Source organism: Rissa tridactyla, chromosome 6 (assembly GCF_028500815.1).
Source record: "Rissa tridactyla isolate bRisTri1 chromosome 6, bRisTri1.patW.cur.20221130, whole genome shotgun sequence".
Taxonomy (NCBI): Eukaryota; Metazoa; Chordata; class Aves; order Charadriiformes; family Laridae; genus Rissa; species Rissa tridactyla.
Window position 1 is genome coordinate 45,256,762 of NC_071471.1, and position 18,435 is coordinate 45,275,196.

The 18,435-nt window shown below is 38.1% G+C and overlaps 1 protein-coding gene across 2 annotated transcripts in view; it reads left to right on the forward strand.

The window, feature by feature from the left end:
- RASGEF1A (RasGEF domain family member 1A) overlaps positions 1-18,435 on the forward strand; it is a 170,687-nt gene that overhangs the window by 69,474 nt on the left and 82,778 nt on the right. The window lies entirely within an intron of this gene.

The window sequence follows — 18,435 nt, forward strand, 5'->3', positions numbered from 1 at the left end:
AATAGCTGGATATAGGCAGAGGAACAGCAGCACAAGTGTTTCACATTGGCTGCTATGATATTTTTTCCCATACTTCAAAAAATTTTAAACAATTCAGACTAGACTATTAAAACTCCAGAAGTATTAGCTGAGGGTAGACCCTAAAGCAACAATGAACAACATACAATGCATTTCCCAAAGGTTTTGTGCTTAAGGTGAAACACTGGAAACAAATTGTATACATTCACCAACTATATTTTGAAACTACCAATTTCATTAAGAAAATAAATAAACTGAAAATCCATAGTCAGTAACTTATCAGATTGAAATGACAAATTATATACCAACTACGGCTCCAGCCAGCCTTAATGGGTCACACAGCTAAAGCTCACTTGATTTGAATTCACGTTGGTCACTTCAGCTTGTTTTCAAAATTATTCAGCTGAGATATAAATGTTATGAGGTTGTTTTAGTTGTGAATTGCACTATTTAAACAATTTCAAAATTTGGACACAACAAGGAATGTTCAGACATTACTTACAGTGTGGATTCTCAATTTCTCTAATTGGCTCAAGTATGACCAGAAATCATGGTCATGGTTTTGTTCAGTCTAAGAACTTGAGAAGATGACCGTATGGTTAGAAATTCTTAAAATCATTTACTTGTATCCTTCTCCTGCATTTTAAATGTTATAGTGTGCTCTAAACACAAAGAAATCTTCATTCAAATCAGAACTTCATATACAGCATTTTACGGCAAATACTGACCATTCCCAAACCCAGGAAATTATCCTTTCTTTATTTTGTGTTATCTGGCATTAGATGTTTTTACAGCAGATATTTCTGATGTAAATACTTGTTCAGTACAAAAATTGAGGAGTAATTAATTTAGACTAATACTTTGAGGTCCTCCAGCATTCACTGCCACAAAACATTGGCTATTAACTTAGTCATTCACAGGATTGATTTCCCATGGATTTTCTGCTATACTTTAGTTATCAAACAATTAAAACAAATGCTTGGTCTGAGGTAGACTAGCAATCCAAACTGCAATTTCAGGTAGCTTCGTTTGGATATATGGAAGAGAACCACTCTTATCAGAATAAACAATGCAGTGAATTTCTTCTAAAGATCATGGAAATGTAGCAACACACAGCTGGAAGGGAAAGGTGAAGGGATGATCTAAGCGAACCGTTGCTTTGAGTTAGTATCCTTGCAGATATACATCTAATCAATTTTTAACACTTCCAAGAAAAGCTATTTTGCAGTTTCCTAAGGAGACAGGTCTACAGTTTATTTCTTAATCTACAAAACTTGCATTCTTAATTCACTACCTAAATCTTCTTTGCTGCAATTAAGCAACTTAGCACTTGTTCTGCCCTTGGTAAGAATATTCCTCTCCTTATGACAATATTTTTCAAATTTTTAAAAGTCTGCTCTTGTCTCTAAACAGCCAAACGGTTCCTCAAACCCTTCCTCATAAATCACGTTTTCTAAAAATGTGATGTTTTTGCAGTTCCTTAGACTCTTTCCTCTCACTCTGCACTTCCCTTATATGCAGTGCCCATAATGGGGCCAGCCTCACTACCTGCAGGCCCTGGCAGGGACTAGAGGGAGATGATTGCTTCCCATGGTTTACACACACTGCCATTGCTAATTCCACCCAGAACAGACACTGACGTTTTTCCGTACCATCACACTGCTGGCTCCCATTTAGTTTGTTGTCCAGTATAAAATTCCATACTCTTTTCTGTTGTATTGCTGTCTAGCCAGTTGTTCCCTTTTTTTGCATTTGTGGCTTTACATCTCAGTGCAATACTTTCCCATTGTCATCCTGAGTGTCATCTTGTTGGTCTGAGGCTGTCTGTCCGTTTACCAAGCTCTGCTCTCCACCCTGCCAGCTCCCCTCAGCTTGGTGTCACCTGCAGGGTTTACCTAATCCAGTTACATTACCTAAGATACTGAGGAGTACGAATAGACATGGAAACATATTAGTCCCTTCCAGGAAATCAGATAAAGCGATTTCCTCTTTGATGTATTTTAGTGATTTACAGCCATTTGTTAACTCGCTTCATGGAAAGTTTGCTGATAGCATTGCTCTTCAAACTACAGATCACTAATAGTATTATAAGCCATTTTCTGCCCGGTCACAAGTAATCCCATTTATCTGTTTTGAGTAAGTATATAAGGTGGAGCTCATGAAGTAACTCTTGCTTCCAGAGGAGCTGAAACGAGTGCACAACCTGCTGGTCGGAGGCCATTTCCTCAGCAGTGACAGCGTTGTGTGAAACAGGCAGAAACATGGCAGAAACCCAACTACTTCACTTTCCCTTACTAGGCCAGCCATCCCCTCAGTGAAGGCAAATAGACAATCCTGATTTAATTTGCTCTTGACAAGCCCAGAGTGTCTGTGATTTACTGTTGCATTCATCTCCAGCGGGGCTACTTGTTGGGGCGCACTGTGGTGGCCAGGGCTCCCCATGGTCGGGCAGGGCAGGGCCTGGGGTCAGGGCTCAACCCACCACCCCAGCCAGGGGACATGGGTAGGCCCGGCTCAGCAGGGCCATGGCTGCGCAGGGCTGTGGGGAGATGGTGGCCCTGGGCTGGGCTGAAACAGGGTCTTGGGCCATGGGCAGGGTCGGGGGAAGACCCCAGGGGAGAGGGGTCAGGGCCAGTGAGGCCTGTGAGTGTCCCCAGGGCTCTGACATTACCAACTGATTGCTGAAACATTCACTCTCATGGGTTTGGTGGTGTTTTTTTCAAGCATCACAGTTATAACTCATGCAACAGACTAACAGGCTTCTGATTTATTTACATCTTTTCCTCCTGTTCAAATGTCCAAGTACTGCGTTTGTACTCTGCTTGGTTGGTATCCCACCTCCCCTCCATCACAAAAATGGTCACTAACATTTCAGCAATACTGTTGAACTTAGTTCTTCACATAATCTGGAATTAACTAACTCAAACCCCTTGTATTTCATAACACTGGTGGTTATTTTATTCATTGCTATTTTTAATGCACTATTTCAATGTGCTGTCTTCCCTTGATGTAGACCCATTGATTACATGAAGTACCTGATCACAATTAGTAGAAGGAAAACGCCATTGGATGCTTCAACCTCAGTCCAAGACCATGAAGAGTATGAGCTGAGCTTTCGCAAAGGCAGACCTGAACCAAGGATCCATGAGAGTTTTAACAACTCTTCAGACTTAGGCCTCTTTTTTTTTACATATCAGCCTTTAACCCTATGAACGAAAATTAAAATCTGTAGGTCAAATTTAAAAGTAACTTTTCTCCTATTATTTTCATCTGTCTTTTTTCCTTAAAATGTGTAATGCCAAAAATTCATTATTATAGTAGCCTACATTTTTTCCCCAAAAGGTTCAGTTTTATTTTACAGTGTTATAACATCCTTTCACAAATCAACTCTAAGGCAAGGCTTTGAAAATTTCCTACTGTAGAAAGAGACATATTTGTATTTAACGTTTATCAAAAGGCTTATTTCTTCAAAGAGAGAGCACAAGGAAACCATGCACACTGTTCTGCATTAATTTTAACCAAAGGTAACATAGTAGTACAATATTGATAGCAGTGTGGGCAGAGTTATTTACTGCAAACAATCTAGCAAATATAGATATATTTCCCTGTCTGCCCTTCAGTCACACTGAAGATCTGGTTACATGACAATGGAAGCAGAAGAGGAGCCTTACCTACATGTCAGTAAGATTTTTAACTGCTATATCTCTAGCAGCCTAAAACTTGTCTAAGCAATAATTAATGCAAAAAAATGTTAAAACATATACAGAACAATAACTCTAATATTTAGCTATAAATGTTGGTATCAGAATTAGGGTTCAAGCACCATCATTTTCATAAATCCTATTGGACTGCTGCAGTTCATCCAGATGTTTATATTCCAACTGTTCTTACTAGAGCAGTCAGATTCTACTTTTGGTTCATGAAAGATATCATTATGAGAGGGTTTGTGGTTTTTCTGCTGTTTTCTATTTTGCTTTTTGATTCCTTCTTCTGAGTCTTGTACTCACTGTTGCCACCTAAGATGCCATCTAAATTCAGTATGCCTTTTATGTAAGCAATTTGCTTCCTAATATTCAGTTTAGTATTCAGCTCTTCAAGAATGCTTCAGCATTCTCTCTTTTCTAGTTATTAGCACACCCTCAGTTCTTATCTGGATGGTGAATTTAATTTGAATTTTCCTGCTTTTATTTAGAACATGATTTTCTACATCTGTTAGTGAAACCAGCTGACGAAATGTTAAGCCTGTAGCTAACCTCCTTAAATTCAGGTTTTTTTCCTTTTATGTACATTTAAGATTATAGGCTAGTTTCTTGTCAGTCTGCCTCCAGGCTACTAACTGTATGTCCGTCTCTTATATAAAAATCCACTCTAAGACTGATTCTATTCCAGTTAAAGCTATCCGTGGGGAAGATAATATCTTTGCTATTACTATTCTTGATACAGATCAAGTTGCTGAATGCACGCATATAAGTTAAAAAGGGGCGTTGTATCTTCTTCCTCATCACCTATTGACATTTTAGTGCCTTTTCCTATTCCAGCATCTCTAGCACCATTCATATTGCCTAAAGAGAGCAATTGATTTTTGTCATGGCTTTCTTTGAATAAACTTTTAATCTTGGGCAGAACGTTTTTAACAAACAATTAGTTCCAACCCTTATCTATTGTATGACTTCACATACACTGTGTTTTGATCTGTAATTTTGTCCCAGAGATCATCCTTTCCAAAAGACCATACTTTTGGATAAGCACCTAGCTGGAAACTAATTGGAATCCGCTCGGGGAGTTCAAAATAAATGCTAAAGCAAAACAATCTTTATCATCCTACTGACTGACTTAACTAAAATAATATAACAAGGTTCAACGCAAAAAGCAGCTGAAATGTTAATAGTATGATTTTATTTTTTTTTTAATGCATTGGAGTGCATTTCTTTTCATACTCAGGTTGTAGATCATTGCAGTGAGTGGCAAATGATAGCATCACTCTTGTGTACAACAGGAGGCAGAAACCCCTACACTTTGCATAGCTAATAGAACAGATTGCTCTAAATCAGAAATAAATGCTTTGCAATTCTTCCGTTAAATTTGTACCAAAGAAGCGTTCTCCTTTTGGACAACCAAAAGCAATGAAAGCAGAAATCTAACTGCGAGAACATTTGCTCCTGTAAGTAGTTTCTTTTGGTAGATATTTCTGGGCTTCAATAACAGAATCAAAACCGATTCTGGACAAACAGAGAAGGCATATTCTAATTAGGGAACTGCATTTTACGTCTCCTCAATTTTACACAGTCAGATTCATTCACATGGGCAAATAAGGCCTATACCTCACTATTGACAGTCTTTTAACTGAACTAAAGGTTCAGTTTTTGTTCAGTAGAGAGCGTAACCTCTATTTAGAAGCGGAAATTTTAGATAGCAAGTCAGAAATGCAGCCATAGAAATAGCATTCCAATTGGCAGAGAAGAATACAAAACAGCAGCCAGTCATAAATAGGAGCAGGAAGATCTGCATTATCCAACCTGTGGCTGCCCATACTTAGCTTCTCACTCTAGAGAGTAGCGCATTTCAAATGCAGCGTGCATACAAAATTAGTGAGAAATCAGAAAGACAGAAAAAGAGAGAGAAACCCTTGCATGAGCATCAGTCTGTGACTTAAATGAAAACATACACAAAAGGTAAGATAATGTAATGCGATTAAACTCAACATGCTCCAAAACCAGAAGCAGTTATTCACTAATACCTTTATGAAAGAGGTTCTGAGGAAAAGAATGGAGTGAAAACATCACACTCTGAAAAGAATGGACTGAAAACGTACACGGAGTACACTAGAGACTTCAAAATCAACATCCTTACTTTTACTCAGTAGTTTAGCACCCAAAATGCTACATTAACTGACACATCTAATGGTGTCACCATGTCACCATAAACACATCTCAGATAAGGTTATCATCACTTTAGCATATCTATGAACTCTAAACCAAGAACTTCAAACTACTTCCCTTGCTGCTTTGGATCTCACTACCATATGAAAACATTGAAGCACATTCATATCTGGGAATTTGAGTCTGTCTATCTTCCCACAAACAAGAACCTATTCTAAGAGGTTCTGGCTGTGACTTATTTCTCAAGTGTACAAAAAGGGCCAGTTTACTTAAAAGCTAGTGCATCCTGTTCTTGATTACAAAAATAAAGGCGCCAATTTAAGTCCCCGTCCCCCGTGTCTGTCCTCCCCGCCCCCCCCCCTTTTTTTTTTTCCTTAAAGTGATTGCTGTACTAGTGAAAGATGCCAAAATGAAAGCTCCATAAGATAAACTTCAGTGTTAATCACAGAGTGGAAACAGTTCAGCACAACAGCCAGCAGAGCAGACTACAGAAGCCACTGTGGTAGTTCTTTTCTAACTGTCCTGGAAATGCATCTGAGCCAGCAGTGATTCCCCAAGCAATTGCTTTCCTTGCTTTTTCTTCTCAGGTGATATTCCAAAGTATGCCAACTAGGATTGGTTTTGGTTATTTTGTTTTGTTTTCCCAAGGTGGAAAGACATTTTTATAATGCAAATATATGACAGGCCCAAACTGATAATCCATTTCACGTAGCTTAATCAGATAACAGCCAATTGTAGTCACTTCATTTTCCATTAAAATCTTTATTGCACACCTATTTTCAGCCCTTGAACTGATTTCAAGTTAGTATTTCTAGGGTAGTGTGCCAAAGTAACTTTCAATCAGTAACAGATTCATAAACTAAACTTTTAAAAATGCTCATATTATTAAAATGGGTTGGTGATGGAAAAAGGAATTTGCTGATTTATTGAAATTTCATGGATTGCTCTGTAACAAATTACCATTGAAATTTCAACCTGCTTTTTAGCATCCCAAATGACAGGCATTTTGAGAGCTACTGAAGGACTTTTCAAGAGCTCAGAAAGAAGTCTTATGGTCTGATAACAGACAAGGAATCTACAACTACTTGGAATTCAAAATAACATTAAACTGCAATCATCCTCTGAAGAAAATATATGAAGCAAAATGTTAAATCACAATCCATAACAAATTTTTCTAGCTGATGAGCAGTTCCAGACCAATAGCCTTAAGCTTCCAAATACTTTCTGCTCACAAAATTAAATGAGACAAATGGAAATGGAAAGCAACAAAAGCTGCAAACATGAAAAATGGAAAGAAACATACAATTAAAAGCATCTGAGAGTTCATGTCCTTTACTGTCCCCTAAAAACAGACTGTCTGGAAAACTAGATAGATAATATTAATGAAGAATCATAATAGGGGAGCTGAAAAACAATAACATTTCTCTATCTGGACCCGATAGTTACCTAAACAAAAATTCTGCTTTCCCTGGGAAGTAATTGCAAAGCTTTAACCACATCCTCAAGTAACAGCAAGAATATTAATTTTTTAATATTAGAATACAGAAATACAGAATGTTAAAGTGACTTGCCTGGTGAGATCCCCTAAATACAAGATTTTTGTGGATATATTTAGATCTCAAGAAAGGTAGCACCTTGTCTGTATTCCAGGCAGCTGGAATACAGTAGTTGCTTACTTGTGATGCAGGAGCTGACAAGGCCAGTCAGAGATACACAGTTAGACATAGCTAGTTAGACAGCTTGCCACCGAGAGGTCCAGCTATTTAACAGTGCAGAAACCTAGCGTCTTGGACACACAGGATGAAGCCAGGATGTAGAAAAAGGGATCAATAATTTCAATAATAGCATGTGAAGAGGCTTAGACTACCGAAGGACTAGAGGTTTGTAAAATTCCTCGGGAACAAAGCAGACGATAACTTAGCTGAACTTCACTGTTCTGCTCAAAAGATGCCCTAACAAGATAGACTATTCCCCTGCTTTCCTTCACCAGTCTAAAAGACACCTTGCTAACTTGAAGATAGAATGGGTGAATTTTAGCCACAAACTTTCTCTTTGTTACATCTAAAGGGATCCCTGTCATGATTAGCCCAAACTCCTGTTTCCCATTCTCCCATTCCTTCTAGCAAATCATGCAACAGGGCTGTGCCTGCTTAATTCTGCTTTTTGCCAAACAATAGCTGCATTTCAATGATGCTTTACAAATACATTCTTGGACTGTAAAGCCCTTTGAATAAAATGCATTATATACATGTACAATATGCCACGAGTATTGTCAAGGAAACACTAGCTCAAAGAGAAATGCAGCAGTTGCTAAGAAACGCTGTAGCAGAAGAGAGATGAGGACTTGTTTACTGACAGATATATATTTGAAACATTCATCATTGTTATTTGGGGTATTTGCATCTCAAACCACACCTGTATATTTGTAATGTCTAATTCCAATTTAAATTCTAATTCTGAAAGAATCCAACATGTATCTCAACATCCCTGAATTAATTTCCCCTAAGCTTTAAGACCATAAACAGACTAAAAATCATGGACTTTTATAGAATCAGTTGATGGGTTTGGAACGTTTTGTACCAGACAGGACTCTACCATCCTTGTCATGGATCACCACCATCCCAAAGACCTGACTGACCAGTAGGAATTTACTTCCACTCTACGTGGGCTCCAGTAAATTTTATAACAAGCCTTTTCAGACAGATGTTTTTAAAAATAATAATAATAAAAAAGCAGCTTTCATTTCAGGCAGGGGAATTATTTGCATAGCTGCTTGAACAAAGCACATAGAAGAAATCAACATTCCTGAAACTTTTGCAAGCAATAGGCAACACAAAAAATAAGGCATACAGTATTATGTAAGCTACTGAAGTTAATAAAAGAATATTGACAGAGCACATACTTTCATCTTCTGACTTTATTGCAAAATGTAAAGAATTTCCTCGATCTGAGACAAATAGTAGATGAGATTTGAGTGGGAAGAAAAAAAGAAGGAAATAAAAATTTTTATAAGTGTAGTCATTCAGTAATACGTTAAAGGGAACAACAGGAAAAAGCAAGTTAGGAAAACTTTACTAAAGCTGCCAAGTCAAACAGTTAGAAGGTGGAACATAATACAAACCAAATAACAAAAAAATTCCTACAGAACTTTAATCTAGTCCTTTTGTACATGTATATCATGATAATATCTACATGTGATAAAGACTGTGAGAAAACTCATTTTTCCAAGATAGCTTAAAATATTGCATTTCTTCATGCATTTTTTTCTCCAAATGGGTAACACACTCTATTTGTACAACATGATACAGAGGTTTCACAAAACAGTCATGCTCACAAGAGAGAGCTATCCTACACTTAAATGATTCAAAGAACATATGGAAAAAAGCCACTACCATAATTAAAAAGTAAAAAATAATATCCACATAAAAGAAGCAGAAGTTGTAAAGGATACTAAGCTATAAAAGTAACAGTGGAAGGTGTCAATTTATTAACACTTGACACTGCAAGTCTAATAATGTGTACAATACAGCCTTCATGCATAAGAACAAATGGAAAAAAACTCAGAATTTTTAGCATCTCGCAATATACTGAAACCAGTGTGAGTCAGCAGCACAGTCAACTAGAGTTTGTTGAAAATTTTGATAACTTACTCGCATTGTAAAACTCCATAGAAACAAATCAATTCCAAACCCCTCTCACTCAATAAAAAAAAATAAGAAAGAAAGGAGGGAAAAGGAGGGAAAAGGAGGGAAAAGGAGGGAAAAGGAGGGAAAAGGAGGGAAAAGGAGGGAAAAGGAGGGAAAAGGAGGGAAAAGGAGGGAAAAGGAGGGAAAAGGAGGGAAAAGGAGGGAAAAGGAGGGAAAAGGAGGGAAAAGGAGGGAAAAGGAGGGAAAAGGAGGGAAAAGGAAAAAAAGGAAAAAAAGGAAAAAAAGGAAAAAAAGGAAAAAAAGGAAAAAAAGGAAAAAAAGGAAAAAAAGGAAAAAAAGGAAAAAAAGGAAAAAAAGGAAAAAAAGGAAAAAAAGGAAAAAAAGGAAAAAAAGGAAAAAAAAGGAAAAAAAGGAAAAAAAGGAAAAAAAGGAAAAAAAGGAAAAGGCAGATGTCATTCTTTCTAGGAGATAAAAATGTAGTTAGCTGGACTAAAATGTGGTCCCAAATGGGTTGGAATTGTGTAGGGATCGTGTGGATTAGCACATGCCCAACACACATTTGTTTTCCCCATTTGAATATTTTGCTCAGGCAGACAGGGCAGATTTTGCACATTGTGTGCATCCCACAGGCCAGCTGCAGCCACCCGGACATGCCACCACACTTCCAAAAAGCCACTCTGCAGCACAAAAAAGTCACCCCATCACTCAGGCCACCCATGCAGCACCTGCCTAGGAAGCTCAGTGCTTCCTGGATTTAACAACTTCACTGAGCACAGGCTATGAAGCCCAGACACATATAACTTCTGTCTGGCAAATCCACGAGAAATATAATGACAACCCTCTTCTTACTGATTATAAAGGCCTGCCACAAAGTACACTAATATTATTCTAAGAAATGTCCACTTGAATTTATTATCAAAAATAGCTGAAATTAAAACAAAACCACCTACCAAAATAGCAACACAATAAATCCACAAAAAACCCCACCCAACATGTAATGGGAAGTGTCTGTAAATTTTAGTAATTCAATACTCTTAACCATCTTGCATATGAATGATATCCGTAACAACTACCACAAGCTGAGAAACTGCCCATCAGTAAGTACACAGAGAACCAATTTTAAAAACTCCCCTTGCCAAGCTTTGAGCATTTGATGTCATCATAAGTAGAATTATATTAACAAAATTGTCATGAACCCAATTATGATTCCATTCTGTGTCCATTTTCAACAGCAAATTAAAAGGTAAAAAATACAAATTTTCCATCATCCACTTTTTACAGGCTTGATGCTTCCTTATTATATTGTGATTATCTGGGTATAGAAATTTTACACTGGAAAGGCTGCTTTTAATATTACTAGTCATAAGAAAGTGGATATGAATAATAGGATCCTGAATAGCAGGGGAAAGATTCATTATATCTGTTGGGGACAGATAAGCATTCATGGACAGATTCTTGAAGTGCAGATGAGTTCCAAGGGAGCATGATCTGTCAATCACACCAGTGGCTTTGGGAGACCAGTCTTCCAAATAACCGATTAAAAAAAATAAATTATCTTAATCTGACTCTATTGGAGTTCATGGGATAAAACCAAGATGACAATTTTAATGCCCCATGGGTTTGCATGTATTAGAAAAAAAAGTATACAGATCTACAATGTAAAAATTACTTCTCCTGCTAATAGTTGTCACCCAAACAATAAAATGGCACATCACCTAAGAAGAAAAAAAATATGCTCTACTATGAACTAATTTAAGTTTTCACCACAGAGCACAAGCCAAACCTGGGGAAAGAAATAAAAGTGATTTTGGTCTGTTGTCAAATAGGAAAACCAGAAGCTCTCCGCTCAAGGCAGGAACATGGAGAGGCTTCTAGTCAAGAATTCAGGTGAAAGCTTTGTGTAAAGTTTAGGAAAGTATCTGCATTTTGTAGCCCTTCCCCAGATAAACGTGCATGGTTAGTATCAAATTTGAACACTTAAAATTCTTCACTAGCACTTGCCTTCTTAGTAAATGGATATTAATCATTGGTATTTCAGAGTTTAAAATGTGCTAAGGAGGTGAGAGTTTTTAGGGATCAACTTTCCACTTTTCCCTTAAATTTGATTTGTAACAATTCCATTAGCCTCAACTTCAATCTAAAAAAACTACAAAGGAAGATGATATGCATTCATCAGAGTCTGAAATAAGAGTACTGAACTCATTTACGCACATATCATGGAGAGTAGATGTGAAATACAACATACAGATATAAAATTTTTAAAAAATTAAATTCAGAAGTAACTGAAAATCACAAGCTATGCGTTATAGAAGATATCATTCTCCAGAAATTAAGGTCACACACTATTCAAAGACCATTTGCTGATGCCTAACAATACATAAGCATGAGAGGGCTTTTCCCCCTTCTGGATTTATCTTTGTATCACCTAACAAAAAAGAATCTATCAAGATAGATGGTACATTAGCTGTCAGTTTTCTGAAAATTGCTTCGAAAATAGGAAGCCTTCAGCATCCAGAATTATCTTCCTAGCAACTTTCTTATAGCTATTATTTACTGATAAGAGCTGCATGGAACCAATATATTATCATGATTCCATCAGTTCTGTAGCTCTAGAAATATTTCCTTCCTGAGGTCATTTAGAGAATTTCAGCTTCCTCAAAACATTTCACAGCAGACACAGCTGTGAATTTTGTACTATACACCACCTGCAATTTGATCATTTGATCATCTGTGTCAGCCAACGTCTGACTCCAGTACTCACTCCTGCAATGCAGTTCCTGTCTGTGCTGCAGCTGCCTGAGGTAGGCCAGGGTTGATGGAGAACCCACAAGACATCATTACGAGATACGTAATAACAGCTCTGGAAGCGAGAAACCTAATACAGAAGTCAGTGAAAACCACGGGTGTTCTCAGATCACCTGTGGATTCCTTGCAAGTTCAACATTCATTGCAACCTCACCAGAGCTCAGCATTTCTCAAATCAGGTAAATGTATCATCTTACCTAATTTAACAATATGAATAGGAAGGCTAGATCAGAAATGCAATTTGCTTCAGAGATAGACAAAGTGTACTTTGTATTTATGAAGTCATTTGAGCACTTAACTACTGCAATTCTTAAACTGGAATCACTACCAGAAGTGCAATGGACACCTTGAGTCAGATATTCTGCTTTCGTCAGTAACTGTAGCTATTGCCATGTAGGCTTACAGAAATTGTTTCTGATTACTCAGCTAATTGCTTGGTGCCATATATGATTATGGATCAAAAACAGTATGCAGATTTAAAGAAATATTGCTTACCTTAGCTCTCACAACATTTCATGTAGTTGCCTACCACTCAGATAATGCATTTGATACTTATATTATCCCTCTGTTGAAATATAAAGGGGAGCACAGAAAATTTGAACCATGTACACAAAACCAGACAACACTTCTGGCAAAGAAAAAAAAAAAAAACCCAACTAAAAAAAGTGAGCAGGGGGCTGAACTACATGACTGCCTAAGGTCTGTTTTATCATGACTATCCTGTAATCCCACGAACCCATCATTCCTAGTCTTCTGCCCTGTAGACCTTTGTACTCATTCTGTGCATAAATATAATGCCATTATAGGAAACCTAACTGCAGACTTTCTTTTTCTGAAAATAAATAGATATGGAGCCTTGCTTCTCAGTCATTTACCAGATCATTCACTGACTAATATTGAATTAAAATTTCAAAATAAGAAGAAAATCCCAGGGATTAGCCTCAACATTGACACTTGCTGTCGATACACTTCACCGCATAGTCCCCTCTTTTGGAGTGCTTTACTTGCGTACTATTGCAGCACTAACTTAGGCCAGGCAAGGCTGAAGCTCGCTGTGGTAATTCACAGGTGTAAAAAGAAGAAAAAAAAAGAAAAGAAAAAAAGAGAAACAAAAAGTATAAATGAAAGGATTAGATGAACAGCAGATGTAGAAAAAGAGGAGTTGTTATTTCTGTTTTTGCAAATGTGCTATTCAGGAAAGAGGCGACATTGAAGCAACAATCTCCTTAAGCGCTAACACCACCCCTCCAAAGAGCACCTACCTCACATTGCTCTGCTAGCAAGTGATTCTCACTCTTTCTCATTAAGACCCTTCAAGCAAAATAATCTCAGGGTTCTTAAATTCACGTTGGCCAGGATGATCATAATGTCTGTCACCAATCTTGGTTAACAGGCTTTATTAGTCAGACATTTCATCTGCTGCCCAAGACTTCCGCTAGTGACTTTGTTCTTTCATTTTATATGTCAGACATGATATGTAGCTATGAAGAATGATTACTGTAGCTATTTTTCAAGAGAATCTTTAACTAATACACATATAAAATCTCAGTTCAGCGAATAAATGACGTATATATTTGCATGATGAACAGACTAACAGCTCAGAAGGGGGCATTATGGAACAGATCATCGTGAATGCCATTACATGGCACATACAGGACAACCAGGTGATCGGGCACAGTCAGCGTGGGTTTATGAAAGGCAGACCCTGCTCGACAAACCTGATCTCCTTCTATAATAAGGTGACCCGCTTACTGGATGAGGGAAAGGCTGTGCATGTTGTTTTCCTGGACTTTAGTAAAGCCTTTGATACCATTTCCCACAGCATTCTCCTGGAGAGACTGGCTGCCCATAGCTTGAATGGGCTTACACTTCACTGGGCAAAAAACTGGCTGGGTGGCCAGGCCCAAAGAGCTGTGGTGAATGGAATTGAATCCAGTTCGCAGCTGGTCACAAGTTGTGTTCAGTATTGGGGCCTGTTCTTTTTCATATCTTTATCAATGGTCTTTCTTAAGTAAAGAAATCTTTCTTAAGTAGACCAGGCTAAAATTCTAAGATGTGCAAGCAGAAGATACATATGTAAAAATGTATTTTATTTACACAGGAAGAAATTCCTTGCACGTTTAGTTTCTCAAGCTGCTATTCAGGGGCAGTGAGGGAAGGAAGCGTGTGGAGAACAGCTGTGGGGGAACAATCAGAGGAAGAAGTAGCCAGTGGGTGTCAACCCTGTGGGACATCCTTATTGTGTCACATCTTCCTTGGGGTCCAAGGGACACGAGGCGGTAAAAAAAGGCCTCTGAAAATGAGGAAAAGTTGTGCCCTCCTGGAACAACCACTTAAGTCTTATAGACTTGGGCGAAGGATCAGCCAGCACGGCAGCCCACTCTGGCCGTTGCCTGAGGCCATCCGGAGCCTGCAGCAATGTGTAAAATGTTTGAGCAGGGGACAGAACAGCAGCAGGAAATACTGCCAGTGAATAGAACTGGCTTGGTTTGATGGCTTGTATTGGCCTAAGCCCTCTGTCAGTTCAGGAAAAATATTTTCCTGCAGTATGTACTGCTGTTGCCTCTGAGTGTGTTTGTCCCCATGTTCAGAAGCAGCCATTTTCCATACAGATGGACAGTACAGGGAGGTACTGGACAGCGTGAGTGATGCAAAGTTTAGATGCCAAGAAGCTTTGCTGGCACAGTAAGCAGAGAGCTGCAGCACTGGGATCAGTACCCACACAGCACTCTTCCAACAAGTGATACCATAAAACCAGCTATTTTCATCATCAGAATGGTTTGTAAAGATATTTAACTATCATGATTCCTAATTGACAGATGTTTAAACAATCTTATAAAAATTATCTGGCATTTTGCAGAAAGTTGCCATGGCTATTTAGCATTGCTTTTGTACACATTTTTGAGGCAAACACTAAAAAAATACAGAGATTGAGCCAAAGCTAAGCAAGGTAGGTAGCTGTTTGGTGAGGTTATCACATATTTTGCTTTATCATAGCAATATTTGAGCAAAAAGGCAGCTCTCCATATATTTCAGCAGCTGATGGCTTCTCAAACCCTAAAATCATTCTTGATAGAAATACAAATTACAGTGCAAAGACAGGAAATATTTTAGACATAAGTGCAGACACAGCCACAGAAATCACTGAAGAGTAAAAATTGATTCCATTTGCTAAGAAAAGGCAAACGCTTTGAAGAGATTAGACTGTGTTGTGTTATTCCACTAGAAAGATGATGAAGTTTGAAGCTCTGCGGAAGCATTCAGATTAGGTCTATGAAGAGCTAGTTCTGACAGAAACATGCTGACTAAGAAAAATCCCCTTCTATATTTAAAAATTGCAGCAGATGGTGCTAGCAGTAGGATGCTGCATCAACTTGTTATGACTGCGGGCACTCTCATCTATCACTGAAAGTCTCAAAATGCCATCACCCTGCTGCAGGTCTCAACCCAAACTCTGCGAAATTCTCCAAGTACTAACATGATTTATTGGGAACCAAGTGCGTCTGTGTCAGACTTCTTTGGAAAAGCTTCAAAAATTACATTCCTATGGCTTAAGAGGACTTGGGATGTTTTTAAAATAGCCAGGACATTGGAGATCTGTACCCTGTATTCACTGAGCAAAAATGTTCCCCTACTTCTAGCATAAAGCCCAGAGCTTTTGGAAGTCTTAGGTATTTGTACATGGCATAACATAGACATACTCAAGCCATTTAGCATGCCAGAAGGGGTGTGAGCTGGGCACAGAGGGGATGGCTCACCACTGTGAAAGGTGACAACTGACCAGCGGCATCTTGTCACTTTTGGAGCTACAAGGCATGTGGGTTAGGGACCCTTTGCTGAACGTGAGGCTGCAAAAGCTGAAGCTTTCAACTGCATCAGCTAAAAAAATCATCCTCAGGCTGAAAAACGTGTTACCCCGTCTCTCCTCCTCCTCTGCAAGGAGAAGGCACAAGGGACGCTAGCAGTCTCCCTGTCCTCCCATGCCGCTTAAGCTGCTTGGAGCAGTACTGCTCCATCCCACCCTCCTCCATGCTGTGCCAGGGAACCAGGCTCTCTTTGCCTGAAGGCTTGAACACGCTCACGCCCACGTCAAAGCTAAAAATCACACCATCATGTAGCTACCCCTCGTCACGTCTGCTCTTTAGCAGCATGTGCAATCATCTGAACAGAACAAGACAAATCAGTGGAGAAATTCCCTCACAGCCTTCTGAAAAATCCACAGCATTTTTTATGAGTTATTAAGCACACAGCCCTGCTGAGTGATGATTTTGGAGTTATAAAGGTATTCGCTGCAGGAATTTTTTATTCTTTTTCTCTCTTGCCATGGCAACCGGGGTATCGAAGTACTTCAGGGGAAGACAGCGCCTCACGGTATATAAAATGTTTGCAGCAAATCTGACTTGTTTCTTTTTTTATAACTAGTTAAGCATTTTTAAAGCTCTTTTAGAAAAATTAGTTGAAAAAACAAAACCTACACAGCACAGTTTTTTCTGCCTGCTTTAACAAAAGGATGTGGATATAGTCTACACTTAATAGAATGAGATGTCCAGAATTCTAATAAAGGGCAAAGACTGCAAAACAGGACCTAGCTTGTTTTCTTACAGTTACAAGGCACACCTAAAAGAACTGGCAAAAATACCAGAAAAAAATGCTTTGTCATTTTAAAGACAGTTCTTTGAGGATTTGTGGAAATGTGTTAATTTACGTTTCTCTTTTTTTGACAATGCTCAAAGTTCAGGATCCTGTCTCTGCATATCTTATCTGCATGCCCATAGCTGACATTTTTCCTCAGTTGTACAAGACAACAAAGAAATATAGGGGAAAATTGACATACCTAAAATACTGTGTATTTGTGGAGGGAGGGAACTGATAGCTGAAGGACTCCTTTAACCCAGGTCAGGATCAAGTCTGTAGCATTTATCCCAATCACAATGAAGCAGGAGAATTTCTCATTCCTAAAATAGCTGAAATTATTACTGCGCCATTAAGAATTTTACATGCCTGTTAGGATCGTAACACAATCAGTAGACATGCAATGGTAATGATGAACTTCTCTGATTTAACAACAATTCTTTAAAAAGAGTTGTCAAAATCAGACTGATTTCCATAAAAAGACGACACTCCATTAGCAGGAATGTTTTCTCTTCTTATCCTTGTTGAGGCAACAGAATCATGTCCCAAATATGTATTTGAACGAAGATAAATTACTTGCCCTAGGTGATGTCTTATGACAGTGCTTTCAACCAGTTAGCTATAGTAACACTCTTCTACTCTAAATTGTTTATGTATACTTGCTTTCATATCCTTTTATTCCCATACTGTACAGCACAGAAAAGCGGAAGACTGAAATCTCTTTCCCATGTTGGGAAGTCCAAAACCAACTATAGTCAGCCAACAGACTCTTAGTGGCTTCAGCACACTAAAGAATAAGATAGAGCACATCTTGGCTCTTACCCTTCTTCCAGTATTTTAAGATTTAAAAAACTATATAAAATAGTGAAATGTAAATAAATAAAACTCATAAGAGCTGTCTGGAAATAGCTTTTAGGCTTTCCGAGCAGTGTTACAGAAAATCAGGGAAAGAATTTTATTCTCAGATAAATGAAATTTACAGGAATGAAAATTAATGAATGCTTCCACTAATGAACACTTCCCAAACACTTTCACACTTGTATTGATTCTATTATCCATTTGCCGAAGAACAACAGTTATCTACTCTTATGCAAATTAAAACTAGAGTGAAGAACAAATAGCCTATTTCTATACAAATCATGACAGATTCTTTAGTTACCAACAGTTATTATATTATCGTATCGTATAATATATGCACAATTGAAATCCAGGGGGAAAAAACCCAGCCAGACAGTACAGAAAACAGATTTCTTGCACATTGATTTTATGAAATGAATCACCATGTGCCAAAATCAAAAACAAACTCTATCCTTCTGTACCAACTGAATTTTGGAAAATGTTCAAAGCCTAATCATCTGATAATTCTGTTACTGCCCATTGTAAAACAAATGCAATTTTGCTATCCAACCCCAATATCTTGTTTCATTATCCTAAAAACCCCATTTATTATTGCC